Source organism: Balaenoptera borealis (genome assembly GCF_965194805.1).
Source record: "Balaenoptera borealis genome assembly, chromosome: 6".
Taxonomy (NCBI): domain Eukaryota; kingdom Metazoa; phylum Chordata; class Mammalia; order Artiodactyla; family Balaenopteridae; genus Balaenoptera; species Balaenoptera borealis.
Genome location: NC_138863.1, coordinates 111593689 through 111610324, shown reverse-complemented (window position 1 = coordinate 111610324; position 16636 = coordinate 111593689). Strand labels below are relative to the sequence as shown.

At 34.7% G+C, this 16636-nt stretch overlaps 1 protein-coding gene across 2 annotated transcripts in view; it reads right to left on the bottom strand.

Annotated features, from left to right (window-relative positions):
- The window catches only part of DARS1 (aspartyl-tRNA synthetase 1), a 67118-nt gene that overhangs the window by 32305 nt on the left and 18177 nt on the right, over nt 1-16636 (bottom strand). The window lies entirely within an intron of this gene.

Genomic DNA, 16636 nt, shown 5'->3' with positions numbered 1-16636 from the left:
CCTGGAGTTCTATGTCTGTTACCAACTACCTTAAAAAATAAAAATCAACAGTACACATATCTCTTGCACTCTCATAAATCTTCTGCACTAGACCTATCACCTAATATCTAGCTAAATATCTTGTGTACTGAAGAAACTCAAAATTTATTATGGTAAAAGAGGTGGTTGGTGAACTAAAATAAGACTCCTCTGAGACATGAGGGGATCAAGAGGCTTCAGTTTATTGATAAAAGGGCCTTCTAATACTGGGAATCTGGGGTCGTTGAATCTTTCTTCAATATGACTGCCACCTACCATTGCTTCATCTGTTTGCATGGGTAAGCTTGATACCTGAGTATATAATTCAGACCTTGTGAGAATTCTGTTGCTTATCTCACATGTTTCTATGAGGAAGGTTTTCTCTTCCTTACTGATCAGTGTATTGCTTCATGGAGTAACCTGACCTGCCCCTACTAGAGCCCCACCCTGAGACAGTCTGGCTATGTCCCTGACCCACTTGGTTCTCTTACCTCACCCCCTTGGACTCCCTATTAAGAGGCCTTCCATTATCAGGAAGTTTTCTTCAAGCCAACTTCACGTTAAACACATCTACTCTTAAGGATTGAGCACTAAGCAAGTGTCCTTCCAAAAAGCTGGAATGTGGTCAAATACACTGCCCAAGGCTAGCTAACAGTCCAATCAAAGAAAAAATTTTCTTTTCTTCCTCTCTCAAAAGTAACCAGATGACGCCTTTTATCCAGAACCTGAAACCTGAAGCTAAGACTACCTTTAGTTCATTAATTCAATATTATGTGCCAAAATACTTGATCAGCTAGACTAAAAAACTACCACTAGTTTAAACATTGTTTCCCGTACTAAACAACTCACAAAAGAACTTCTGAAAACCTGACATATTTCTAAGCTAGGGCCAAAGCTAAACTTCTGCTATCACAAATTGCTCTACTGGATAAATCAGAAAGAAGGTAGGATTAACTAGATATAGACGATTCCTATAATTAATTTTTTTGCCCTTCCAATCTCAGTATTTCTCCGTATTATTTCTAGCAGCTATATACTATTAATAGAATAGCAGACTTAGATCTTGGTAAAATAATTTAGTTCTAATATCTCTCTCTCTATATCCTCATCTATATCTATCTATCCCTATTGTTGATGAGAATGAATTCGAAAAAAAAAAATTAAAACAAAATTAAAAACAGTCAAATTTATGGAAAAGGGTCAGACTAGAACTTGTTAGTTAAAACTAGTAAAAGATTGTGCGGGCTTTATGTGTATATGTGTGTGTATAATTAGACTCAATACAAGAGGTATTGGAATACTTGAATAAGCTAACTGCCAATAGAAGGATAAAATTCCACTTTGTAGAAAAAGTCTAACATGATTTTAACTGACACTGTGTGTTAAGATGGCTTAATACTATATTGTGTATAGACTACAGCTTGACTGCTGCCATAAAAAGATCCTATTAAAGTCTGCTTTACATTTTGAAACTAATATGTCACTATGTCTTGTTATGTCTAACAGGCAACTAAAAGCCTTCAGTTTTTACAGACGATATGGCAGGAAAAAAAAAAAAATCCATGGTGGAAGCTCCTGGGAGCTTCCTGGGAACTACTTTATAGTAGGAGAAATGCATGAAGTAAATTAAACATATCTTTTCAAGAGCTGAGTCAGCTATTTTTATTACTACCAACACCTCCCAAAACACACTGTCACAGCGTTTTTTTACACCTCTTTCATTCTCCAACCACCCTTTTACCCCCTGCATATAAGGAATCACTCTACAAATAAAATTAGTAGAGCCTTGATATTAAAAATGCCTTAATAAGCACAAAAGATTTTATGTCATCTATTAGGAACTGTCAACCGTTCAATTTCATTTGTTTACTTTGAACGTAAACTGCCTTTAGGGAAAAAAAATTGTAAAAATCACCATTCTTTATATAAAGTATATTATAAAAATATTTTGAGTGGGCTATCAAGTTTGTGGGCTTTTTCAATTTTTAAAGAAATGATATAATGTATGAATTACTGAAGCAATTATAAAACACGCAACTTGGGGAAAAAAACAAACAGTACTCAGTTATCTGAAGGAATAAAATACCATCTTTCCAACACGAGTGCCATACGGTTTACTATTTAGGGCCTCCCTAATAACCACAGGGATACTTCTGTTATCTGTAGTTCTATCAATCTTGATTGTAAGTTTTCATGTCTATATTACATAAGAAGCAACAAACTAAAAAATAGTTTGTTGGAACTATTAGAAGTAGGCACAACTGTTATATTAAGTAACAGTTGACTGCTGAAGGATATATATTAAAAAACAAAGCAAAACAAACAAAAACATGAAAGTGGCAAACAACCCATTATAATCTAGCACAGTAATAGACGTTCACAATAGTGGCCTTGTGTCATTAAGAAAAAGGAAGAATGTAAAAAAACAGGCTTCAAAGATTCTTTTAAAGTTGTCAAAATAGTTTCAGTACTTGAAGACTTCATAGTCTAAAATAATGCACTACTGAGTACTGCCTTATTCTTTAATGTCGTATATCATCACATACACACTGCAAACCTACAGCGGGTATTATGCACTGTAAAGAGATTTAAAAAAAACAGATACACAAAATTTGACTATGAAACATTAGGGTTGATTTCTTATCAAATACAGCAGAATTTATCTGTTTCTTATCAAATACAGCAGAATTTATCCAATACTGGCCTCTTCAAATTGACTACTCAAGGTAAGGACGAAGGGGTTATAAACACATTTCAAAATCAGCACTTCCTAAAACAATCTTAAAACAACTTATCTGGAATTACTTCTTGGTTTTGTCACACAAATCAGTTTTTGGGGGGCAAATCTCACTTATACCTATTGTTTACTATCCTTCAGAAATGCTGAAGATCATGACAGAACTCTAGGTGGGAGAGAAGAAGAGACAAAAAAAAAAAAAACCCAAAAAACTAAATGAATGGCATTAGAGGTCCAAGGAAGTAACATGTTTCAAAAAGGAGAGAATATTTAAATATATAAACTATAGGGTTAATAGATAGACATTAACCTCATATATAGGCTTAATAATGATAGCTATAGACAGTTAATATATCAACTATAGGGCTGAGCAGCTATCTACAAACATTTTTGATAATTTGATTTACTTTACCGGTAAAAAAAATGGGGAGTATGCACCTCAATATGTATATATTTTATTTATTTTAAAATTATATACATGTAATACTAAACGTAAATATTACCTTTAGGCAAATATAAACTTGGGGAGAGATTCATAATGAGCAATAATGATCCATGATTAGCAATAGCAAATCCATACTTCACACAGTTTTCCTGATAATTTCTATCTATCTAGGGGAGTACTGAGATCTTGTCAAATCTAATTGGATTATCATTGAAACACCACCACCACCACCACCACTTCATAACATGGCTGATACAAAGATCCCACACTGTAAGTGTCAGTGTTAACGTTTTCTTGTTGCGTGTATGTTTTAAGTTTTATCTTCATTCTATAGTCTCTTGATAGAAATCCTTTGTCCATTTTCTGAGGGTCAGTCTGTTATTTTAATAAATATAAATAAATATAATCCCCCCAAACCAGTTAGCCAGGCACAGTAAACTTCAATTGGCTACAATATGCTGAAAGTGAACCAGAGGGTTGGGGTACCAATGTTAGCTCCTTTGTGTTACTGGAATCCTGCAGTCTTCCTTCAGAGGCCTCACATGCTATAGGTGACATGTGACCTTCTGAGATGCAATCCAAGTGATAGGCCCAGTGTTTATCTATAAATTAACTATTAGAAAAACTCAAATTTTTTCTTACACTTTTAGATCAAAAAGAAAGGAAGGAAAGGAAAGAAATAGAAGTTTGATTATTTTCTTTCCTTCAGTGGGTAATCTTGAGCAAATCACACTTTGGAGAACACTGGGATAGGGCATAAGAATCACAATGACTGAGAAAAGGCTGTTGGTGTGGGTAGCTATAGGTGAAAAGGAATTTAACAGTATGGGACTCTAGTCAAAGAGGTCACCATCTTGCATATAAATGGTGGAGAAATAGATCTGGGAAAGAAGTACTTCATCTATTTTTTTGTCACTGGGTCCCAGTGTGAGGTTCTGACTGACAAGTCCTCTTGGAGAACAAAGAATAATCACCCCCAATTCACACTACCCCTCACCAGTGACGGACGGAAAATGGCAAGGTTTGCTCTTATATTTTTAAGTTATTTTTTAAACAGTGTTTTCTAAGCATTATTTCAAAAACTTATTATTTTATTGTAAAAGAGTATACTTTATTGTTAACAATTCCAATGTTAAATAACGTGTAAATTTAAAATTTTAAGTTCCCCATCATATACCCAACCCCCTCTCCCTATAATCACTGTTTACTAAACTCCTCCACATTTTTTCTCATTTGCAAAAAATATGGAATGCATCATAAATTTTGTGTCATTCTTCTACATTAGTTTTGTTCATGTTCTCAGTATTTAAGGTTGAAGAAGCAGTTTTATTTTTACAGCTCAAATGAAATTGATCCTAATATATACAAATACCTAAAGTATTATTACTCCCATGTCACTCTGGCAATTTCCTTTTATGTTCCAGTTCCTGTGTGAAGTGCTTTATGCATATATCATCTCACTTAAACCTCACAAAGGCCTACAAGGTAGGTGCTACTAACAATTTATAGTTGAAAAACTGAGACTCTGAAAGGTCAAGTAATTAGGCCAAGATCACACAGCTAGTAAGATCATGTACTGATTACTGCACTCGACAGTTCTGTTACAGACTCACAAATTAGCACCAAATTTTAAATACTCCAGAATGCAACATCAGCACACTTTGAAATAATGCATTCTCATTTTTAGAAGCTCATGAGCTGCCAGATTCCTTTATAGCTTATGTGAAAGAAACTGAAAACAACAGGCCCTTCACAAATAGTTTTCAAAATGCCCAAGAATCATACTGCTTTCTCTGGTAACGCTGATGTATCTTGATGTTCTGTTGTTGCCAGCCTCAACATATATACATCAGAATCTTTGTATAAAAGAGAATAAAGTTATTACTTAAAGTTATATTTAACTTAGAAGAATTAATCCCATAAACTAGGAACTTTTTTTTTTTTTTAAACTAGGAACTTTTGACACCAGATTTTAGACCTACTTTTAAAGCACATATTAATCAAAGTTTTCAATACAAATGTTGAACTGGACAGGGCCAATATAGGAGTTCTGTTTCTGGTCCAATAGATAAGTACCTCATTCCAACAAAGAGGTATAAACTATCTAGGTACAGTTGTTCAAAGAGCTGCAATCCAGAACACTATAATAACCTCGCCTATGTTCACCAACTTATCCACATGATGCTCAAGGGGTACCCAAATGCCCCCCACCCTCTGGGCCTCAATTGTGGATGATATATACATATACTTCATCATAGGACCTGTAACATGCCTCTGCATGCAGTTGTTTGTTTATTTTTTGTCCTGTCCCCAAATTAAGTTCCTTATGTGATATACAAAGTCACTGAATACCCGAGCCTAGCAGAGTGTCTAGACTGGAGCAGGTGCTAATAAAAGTTTTCTAAATCAATGAACCTTCTTCTGAGTATTATTTTGATGTTTACAGTTCTAAAAATTAACGTGCAAACTGAAAATTTAACCTACCAAGTAAGTAAAATAGTTATTTTCAGGTGAAAGATCTAGAAAGGAAAGAAAATAAACTTGTATGTAGCTAGGTGACTCATTAGAGAATGAGAAACATACTTGTGACTCACAAGCTACCAATAAATAACCTAACCGCAATGACTAATATGAAGAAAAAAAAACATACATATACAAATATTAAAGCCTGAATAAGCCTTTTATTCAGAATCCGAACATCACTATGCTAGGGGTGGGAGGTGTTACATAAGCATGAATAGCAAAATTCAGTTTTTAACACCTGCTCTTCAAATGAACTGTAGCCTTTTACAACGCTTTAATTTTAAACTTAAAAACCTGCATTTACATTCACTATAGTGAATACAGTTTACATTCACTACAGTCCTTAATAACAGTCAATACAAAAAGGCCTACAGGGCCACCTTTAAAAAAACTTGTCTTTTCAAGGCTCAACCATAACTAACACAAACTACTCTGCTCATTATTTTTAAATGGCACTAAATAAACAATAATTTTAAAAGGAAAAAAGGGATGACTTCTTGCCTCAGCTCAAACACCAGCTACTAAACATTAGAACATTAATGTCAACATAAGATGGGGATCCAGAAACACTGGCCTGGATAGGTATCCCATCTTCCTGCTTCCAGACAAATTTCATTTAAAGACCTCAAACCATTTCAGATACACAATTAAGAATCCGTTCTTAAAGATCTCTAGGGAATGAGATGTGCGAACCTTCCCATGTAACTCATTTAGTTTCATTTCTGTATGCATTTAACCATGAGAAAATTGATCTTTCCAACAAATTGATTAAAATAATGTGTTGAAGAGTCCTGTGGCACTTAAATCCAATTAGTGAGTCAACTTTTCGGATTAGTATTTTGATGAATTGGATATTCCTAGGAAAGATAATTTAGGGAAAATTGACCCCATATTAAGCTTTAGTGTCACTCTTAAGGAAAATACTAAAAAGCTAGAAACTGCTAGTGGTACAATGTAGTCAGTAAGGGAAAGATAAATACCTCAGATTTAATATCTAAAGTAAATGCTAAGATAGTTATCTATTTAAGATATTAAAAGTGACCTCATAGTTTGCCTCTTAAATGATTAGGAAACCCCAGCTGGAACTATCTGATTTGATATTTTTAATAGTGGAGTCCTTGCTTTTTTCCACCTGGTATATGGCCAGAGGGAATAGAGTTAAATGTAGGGCCTCATGGAATTAACATATAAATACCATTATTTCTCCCACTTTTTTGTGTAGGAGTTCACATGTTTTAAATGTCCAGTCTCTTTGGGTTGCCCTTGAAGACGGAAATACCTTGAGAATAAATAAACAGTCCTTGGGCACTCCCCTAGCACTAAAGATAATTACAAGCATTTAATATAAAAAAAGATCTAAGACAGAATGAAAATTAAATGAGGATTAGAAATGGCCTTTTCCTCATGAACGTATTTCTAGCTATGCTGTTTTCCAAACCAAAGATTCTAGCAGAATGGTTAGTTGGCTTACTAACTAAACTGCTAGCCTCCCAAAGTGAATGTGTTACTAAATATTCATTTGAATTATCTCATGTTTCACTGATCCTCAAATTTCTAAAGTAAGCTAAAAACATCTATAAGTAAGAATTTTTGCTTTATTTAATAAGTAATAGAAGCCACTAGCATTTATATGTTGCTGTTCATATGCTGTTTTTAATCATAATAGAAGGCTGATAATATATTAAGCAATGAAACTCACAGAATTTTCCAAATTTTTATTTTCTTATTATAATTATACTCAGAAACTACGGGATAAAGAGGAATGAGATCCTGAAGAGTTCAGTGAAACAATGAAAAGAGGCGGCCTATAAACCTCTATTTTCATTACAAAAGTGGAATATATTCTACTGGGCCCAGCTGAGGAATAAAAATCAACTGTTCTGCCACAAATACACAATACACTCTTTAAGCTTGGTGTTAGATTATGGGATCAAGAGTATATGGGGCAGGGAGTTAGTAGGGCATCTGCAGGGCAAAAGAAACAGAGACAGAGAACAGTGGATAAGGATGCAGTGAGAGTAGTTGTAGGAATGGAACTGGCGTTGTGTGAGGTCAAAAGGGGACAGAAAAAACTAGGAGAAAATGGGGAGATTGATAAAAAAACTACAAGTATTGATGAGGTCCAACAGAAGATAAGGAGGCATTAGAGGCAGAAAGGTGGAAATTATGGTTAGAGAGAATGGCTACTGGAGTTTAAAACGAAATTCTAAGGGGCAAAATCCAAGCTGTGGCTACAGGAGTGAGCTGTTAAAGTGAAGCAATGGTGAAGATAGGGGAGGAAAAGTAAGGAATTTTAAGGCCAACTTGTTCCATATAGTCACTTGAAAACATTTAGAATGAGAGGATGACTTGGAATAGGAGGAGCAGAATCCTATCAGCCAGAAAAATAAAATGGTTTCAGTAAAACAACCTATTTCAATCTTTGGGCTTTTCATGAACTCAAAAGGTTGGAACTTCTCTCCAATTTACTCAACATAGTAAGCAAGTTTAGGAGATACTACAGCTGTCTATCCAAATCCCTCTCCCCTTCTTCATTGCTAACAGAACCCCACCCCTGTTCAGTATCCACACTTTCCCTGGCCAAGTGCTCTAATGGAAGGTGAGCCCATCCAGCTCCAGAGAGTGAGTTGTGCTTAGTCCCAGCCCATCCTGGGAATTTACTCCAGATTGATGGTGTCTTTTCCACAGAGTTTCTCAAACTAGAAACTCTGAAGTCATTTTCCACTTCTTTCTTTTCCTCACCTCCACACATAAGCAGTCAGCAAACAGATAAGACTCTTATATTTGGACCCACTCACTGCGCAAGCATCATTATCTCTTTTAAGAGTAGAGTTTTGCTTTAACACTTGTTTTGAAAATGTGAATTAATTCCAACACAATTGATATATCAGGTATCAATCTGAGCATAATGAGAATTCTGTGTTTGCCTATACCAGATTTCACCTGTGAGAAACACTAGGTCAATGCAGACAACTGTACTCAAGTGAACTTAGCCACCCAGGAATATATAAAACACACACACCTCAGACATGGACCTGCGTTACAAGCCACACCCATCCCCATCTGGTGGTCCAACTTCCCTTCCAATTTCAGACAGCCTTCCTTGTACCACCTGATAATAATTTCCAAGCTGCAACTCTTCTGATACCCACTTCCACTCAGAAACAGTATGTCTTTGTAAAGATAAAGTGAAAGATTTATTGTATTCATGTATTTCTCAACCATTCAATATGTATAAAACTATTCTATGTTTTTAATAAAATTAGGTTCTTTTTATAAAACTATGTCACTGATGAAGGTTGTTTTTGTTTTTGGCTGCACCGTGTGGCACGCGGGATCTTAGTTCCCCGACCAGGGATCAAACCCACGTCACCTGAATTGGGAGCGCAGAGTCTTAACCACTGGACCGCCAGGTAAGTCCCTGAAGTTTTTGACTGTTGTGCTATTTACCTATTTTCTGCATAAACCTTCAGGTTTTTATTTCATACTTTTGCATAGCACAGTATTTTTTTAGGAATGCATTTATTACAGTAACAGAAATGACTGAATATTAGCACCACTCTACAAAAAGTTAACCCAAAAGGACACCCATACCTCAATGTCTAAGATCTCCTCCTTTGCTGACAATAGAGCAATTCTAGCAGACAGAAGTTTAGTTTGTACAAGTGTGTTACAAAGAGCATGATATGTTAAGGAACAGCATCAGTTACCCAGCCAAACTCTTTCATTTCCTTCCTGAGTCCAGAATCTTGGTAAAGGACAAATTCTTATTTTAAATTCTGAGTGTGGTCTTATTTCCACATCACTTGCATACACCACACAGCTGCTTTGTTGAGTGAATTTGTGTTTTACTTCTCACAGCAAGAGTGATAAGAATATGTATAAGATGACCTGTGTGGCAGTGCTGATGATGATAAGGAAAACGCAACAGATTAAGCAAAAGAAGATGTAAATTTGCCTAGTGAGTTTTAGGTTTCATATTTATAATTATAGCTATCAAATATTTTTATATTAAAATTATTCAAGAAAAATAACTGTCTTTGCAAACATGAAACTCTCTACTTTCTAACTACCTTCCCCCAACCCCACTGTTTTTATTGCATGCTTTTTAACAACGGGGTGATTCCTTAGGAAGGCAAACACTGCTTTATGCTAGAGGAGACAAGCTCATTAGCATTACTGATGGTTAGAAAAACATTTCATTCCTTCCTTGGAACAATTTTTAGCATCAATTTATGACAACACAAAAATCTTTTTTTATTACTTTATAATCAGCTATACTTTTTAAAACCAAAATTATTATTTTTCCCCAGTTTTCGTTCTCAATAACTTGGGGACAGTATTTAAAAGTCATTATCACCCTCAAGAAAAAAAATATCTATCTACTCCTTGAGGATATATACCAGAATAAACTGCACACTCTAGAAAAGATACTTTTGAGGCAAAAAGCAACAGGGTTTCCCTTTCCCAGTAACCAACGTATTTCAATGACATTAAGGTTGTATTCTAAGTGAGCTACATATAATGTGGAGGGCTTTGAACGAATATCCTTATATAATCTTAGAGAGGCAGGATGACACAGAAGCATGAGCCTAGAGTCAGAGACCTTAGTATTTTAAGTATCAATGTTCTTATCTGTAAAAAATGAATAGACAAGAAAAAAAAAAAAAAAAAAGACAAAATGGTATCCACACCTCACAGTACTGCTATGAGGACCAAGGGGGAACATGCAAGTACGGCACTCTGCAGCTCCATACTTAGTATACAGTAATAGTTAGCTATTACTGCTGCTACTGTTACAGTCAAATCTGTTATTTCCCCTGTACATGAGATAGGGAAGCTACTGGTGACCACTGCACTGAACCTTTACTGGGGTGCACCCCATAAATATAAAAATTCATGGTAGATACTAGAAAGCTTGGCAAGATAAAGTAAGGGCAATCATCATACTAAATTTTAATTGTAGATTAAGTTTCTTAAATATTAAAATAATATTTCACATGCAATAAAAGTCCAAGTGTAGGTGTGTGTGGGGGAGCTTTTTTCCATGGCCTTTCATTTAAAAAATATAAGGCACCTTCTATAGGGGTCACTGAAGAGTACCCTATCATAATTTATATCATCTACTCAATATACACAAGATAATGATGGAAGGTTAGCAGCATCAGCTTTGTATGAATAGTGGTTTTTACCTTTTATTTTACATTGTTTTAGGCACCACAGTTTTAAGCCCCTCAAAGTGCTTTTTTATACTAGATTGTCACAATAAATGTCTAAAATATGTAAGAAATCCTATACTATATTGATATATGCTGACTGTTATTGTTAATAGTACAGATAAACTTGAGAGTTGGTGAAAGCTAGGTGATGACCAAAATTATAAATTATAAATTCTTATAAAATAAGAATTTATTTTATAATTATAAAATTATAATTTTAGGCAGTCAATAGCTCATATATTTCAAAATGATTTCCATTTGATTCTTATTTACCCCCTTCTCCTCTCCCCCTCAAAAATGAATAACGGTGAAAAAGACATATTCTAAGCTTTTCTTTCTCATATTTACATATTCTAATAGCAACAAAAACTATTAAAATTTAAACACTTACAGAAACTTGAGTATTAAAGGTTTTCAGCAAAATTGGCAACAAATTTTTTAGCTTTCTGGTTGTCAGAAATAATTTGTTGAATCTTACTGTACTCAATGAGAAATGTGCTCCACAGATCTACATAGCTACTCATATTCAAATTAATAATTTTAAAATCCTGGGCAAGGTAAAATAAAAGATTAGTTGAAAAGAGGACAAGCTATAAAGTTGCTACATACTAGTTTTTCAAGTAATGTACCAACATAAAATGCTTTGATGATATAAACTAACAATTCATTGAGGCAAAGAACTCAAAATGCCCAAACATGAGAAACCATATATTTGCCAGTTAAATCAAAACAGCACCCAAGGGCTTCCCTGGTGGCGCAGTGGTTGAGAATCTGCCTGCTAATGCAGGGGACACGGGTTCGAGCCCTGGTCTGGGAAGATCCCACATGCCGCAGAGCGACTAGGCCCGTGAGCCACAATTGCTGAGCCTGCGCGTCTGGAGCCCGTGCTCCGCAACAAGAGAGGCCGCGACAGTGAGAGGCCCGTGCACCGTGATGAAGAGCGGCCCCCACTTGCCGCAACTAGAGAAAGCCCTCGCACAGAAACGAAGACCCAACACAGCAGTAAATAAATAAATAAATAAATAAATAAAATTTAAAAAAAAAAACACAGCACCCAAAAAACATCAATTGTGTAAATATTTTTTGAAATAATAAACCACCTTTTCACAATAAAAATCTGTATCCCAATTCCAAGACAGGCACAAGTTTGGTTTATATGTCAAGTAACTTCTTTCAATTACAGTGAATTAGTGCCACACCCAATCTCAGACTTTAATATTTCCCAGGCAAGTAGAAATAAAAATGGTCAAAGAAGGGTCTTAGCTGTAAAGAATGAAGTAAGACTAACATACAGTAAACAATTTATGAAGTCATGTGCCTAGTTAGTGAGGAGCCAAGTCTCTGGGCTCTCTGGCCCACTATTACACTCCATTGCCCATTGGCACTTTGTAGAAATTAAAGTTTTAAATCATCCTAGTAGTTCTACGATGACTTATTTTGTGAACTCAGTTTTCTTCACCGAAACCCCAAGAATTTTAAGTTCAAAATAAGCTTGGTAAGAATTAAGCACAACTAAATATAGCATAGATCAGTGGCCTCTCTTGGCAGTATCAGGGACCCTCAGTAAACACTTAAATTAGTTTTATCATGTTACGTAAATACCTACAAGTATAAAACTAGTAGAAATAAATGCCTTATGGTTATAGCCCTTAACTTGAAATCAAAGCGAATTTTTACAGTCTTTTTTTTTTTCTGGGCCATGCTGCTCAGCTTGCGGGATCTTAGTTCCCAGACCAGGGATTGAACCCGGGCCCATGGCAGTGAAAGTGTGGAGTCCTAACCAATGGATAGCCAGGGAACTCTCCTCAAAGCGAATTTTTAAAGAAAATTGAAACAAATATTAAAAACAACAAAATTCAAATTAACAATATTAATTTAAGGTTTGTTAAAACTAAATTGCTGACATTTGGTTTACTGTATAAAGCTGTAGCCTCATATCCAGTTCTAGATTTAATTTTCTGTATTTTTATTTTAATACTAGTAATATGAAGAATGCTTGTTCATAATTCCATAAAACATTAACTTTGAAGTTGACTCAGGATAATTAGGCCTCATAATTAACCAAAGTTCTGCAAAGAGCAACCAAGAATGACAATTTAAATAAAATATCAGTTGATAATTTTATAAAACTATCTTATTCCAGTGAAAGTTAATAATGTAGTATTGTTAACTGAAATTTGAATCAAATGGGTATCTAATCTGATAAATACTAGAACTGGAAATAGAAACATTTTTCCTTGTATGGAAACTATTGTACTATTAGTTATATGCTGCCCCTATACAGATGAAAACAGGATTCAATAAATATGCTTGAGTGGCACAGGCTTTTAAAGTTCATAGTACTTCTTAACTACCAAGTACCACCTAGTAACCCAACTTGTCAGCATGTCACTATTCAAACTACAGTGAAATCTTCATTTGTACAGAACATGGATATCATCGGCTTCAGTTGGCATGAACACAATTTATACAGCAGTTCTCTGCTGTAAGTTAGCCTATAAAATGATATGGCATAGTATCCTTATGTAACTTTAAGATAATCACCAAAATGTACACTAAAATTTTTAAAAATATAGAAAACTTCCAATCTCCCAAGAACACATTTGTGGACCCCAGAGAAATGAAAAGAGAAACCAATCAGTGAGGATCATGAAGAACATGGGCTTAATAAGCTAAGTGACAAAGAATGAGGATTTAATGAATAAAACTAAAGCCTTTAAAATAACAAGTAAAATTAGAAAAGAGGTCATTGTAGACATGGAGAGACTGCCCAATCTGAAGCATGTATATTGAGAAATAGTGGGAAATAACAGGGGGAACCAGCAGGTAGAATTAATATTGAACATGGTTGGAAATAGGAAGCCATTAAAGACTTTAGATAAAAATAGCACTTAAAAAGAAACTTCTGGCAAGTATGGACTTTTTAAGAAAAGGATTTTGAAGGATGAAGAAAATAACCAACACATCTTTTTCCTAAAAGTTCTGAAAGTTCTAAAGAATTTATATTACAATTTCACTTGATTTATTATATTTATAAATAGAGCAGGTAATTTTCAAAGTAAAATTTTTCTGTTCTTGATTTTCTTCTTTAAAAATTGGTACTTTGAATATAAGATCATACTACTGCCTTTCTATCAGAAAGGACATGTGCTTTAGACTTGTTACCAAGGAAGATCAGGATTTCTGAACTACCTTAGAAGTATAGCAAAATCACATAAAGACAAGTTGACTGACATACCAGGAGCAATAAATCATGTTCCCAAGAAAATTATCTTATCAACCAGCCACAAAAATTAAAAACTCATCATTTTTCACCATAGGGAGTCATGAGAATTTTCCTTTTTCACAAGGTAGCAAAAACTATTAACACATTTATTGTTTATTACTCAGGATAGATACCTTAACATATGAGTAGTGCCAAAAGTTAAATAATTGTAACTTAAGTTCCACATGTTAAACCTATTGTATAAAATTGGGTCCATTCGCCTGTATATAACCAGCCAAAGGCTTTATAATATGCAACAGCTCTATTATGAAACCACCTTTCCCACACATTACTAATTATATAAAGTCCAGTTTTTTAAATGGACTAAAAATAGCTACATGTTCTTTGCTTTAAAAAAGAAATCAAAGTCACAACTTAATTGTTAAACCTGAATTAAGATTAAAATCAGATCTCAGGTATCCCCTGGCCGTCCAGTGGTTAGGACTCGGCTCTTTCACTGCCGGGGCCTGGGTTCAATCCCTCGTTGGGGAGCTAAGATCCCGCAAGCCAAGTGGCGCAGCCAAAAACAAAACAAAAAGATTAAAATCAGATCTAGATCTTGATTGAGTTCCATCCACTTCAGGATTATGAAATCCAGGTTAAATTATCTAAATTCTTCCCTTATTCTAAAAAAAAGATCACTCATACACTATCCCTTTTAGATGAAAGCCTTTCTTTAACATATATTATAAGGGCATTAGTGAACTAAGTTCTGTGTGCAAGTATCTTTTCCAGCTGGTAAGCTTTGGTTGACATCTGATATGGTCAACTGCTGTCAGTCAAGTCCCAGGAGTTTCTGAGAAGATCCAAAATAAGAAATGACTATTTGTGGACTACTTTAACGTGTCTACCTCTAGAGATATCAAATGAATTGACTGTTCTCTTGATAGTAGATGCCTCTTAGTGATTAAGGGTAAATGGGATTTCCAAAAGACTTTCAGACTATAATCCTTTAAGAATGTAATACTGAGGTTATAATGCAGTTTAACAAACAAATATATTCTATATGAAACTATCAGCTTAATATATTAGTTTTCAGAACCAATTTAATATATAAAAGACAGAAGCCATAAAGTTTGTTGACTCGAAGTTGACTTTTCCCCAGTATTCTCCAGTATATTAAATATAATTTAGCATATATGTCTGTGGTTTTCAGGGGCTCTCTGTGTAGACAAAGTTTATTTCTAGGGACCACATTTACTATGTCCCACTTCATAGGATACAGATTGACCTGAAAAGGCTAGGTGACAAATGCACCCCACAAGCATATACCCTTAAGGACTAGGTATTAAAACAGCAAACCTAATCACCAAATGATACAGGTAGAAGAGATGAGAGTGACAGTCTCTGGGCAGCAGGACTGGGAGATAGGGAGAGGTAGGGCTAGTGGTACTGAGACCTCTGAGCACATCAGTAAATTGATGTAATTAATGGCACTGGAGTCTTTAAACAAGAGGGCAGGTATTGCTACGATACAATAAAACTAAATTGGATAAATAAATCTGTTAACCAAAACCAGTTGCTAAGCATCCATTATATGTAAACCACTGTGCTGAAGGAGTCAGGGAAGGCCCAAACATAAATTAAGATATTAAATTAGATCAGTTTTTAGTCTCCTTCTAGTTCTAAAATTGATAATTCTATCTATATTAACTCATCTTTGAAAGCATATATATATTTAAAGAACAGAGATAAAAATCAATAGAAAATAGGGAGGGTGGGAGGGAGATGCAAGAGGGAGGAGATATAGGGATATATGTATACATATAGCTGATTCACTTTGTGATACAGCAGAAACTAACACACCATTCTAAAGCAATTGTACTCCAATAAAGATGTTAAAAAAAAATCAATAGAAAACATGTAACATTTACTCAACTGAATTTCTTTTAAAAAATATTTATGCCTATGAAGTACTCTACTACTTAAAATTGTCCATTTTTCTGAGTCTTCTTTGACCATTATCATGGAAATAAAATTTCAATTAAATTGAGAAAAACATGCAAACAAAACTAGCCACATCACCAACTCTTATTACCTTACAGCTCCAGCAGGCCCAACCACTACACTATCTCTGTATCCTGCCCCTTGTAAATTGAACAAAACAATGAGCTTCTATAGGAACCCTGAGCCAGAACTTTTATGGGGGAAAAAAAGCAAACTTGACTTTTTTTTTTTTTTAAACCTTTTTGGTGTCAAAGTTAAAAGCTGTAACATGTTAGAGCATTTGTTTTACTTCTTCAGGACAGAATCATTTGCAAAATCACATTCTTTTATTTTAAACACTTCTATTATTTAGTTAGAAAACTTGTTGCTTAATATGCAAATCTCAAACTAGGGGAGGGAGGGAGGAAATGAAGCTCAACAAACACAACAAAATAAAGTTGCTTTGCAGTGTTGACGCTGCCAGGCTTTTTGTAACTCTACTT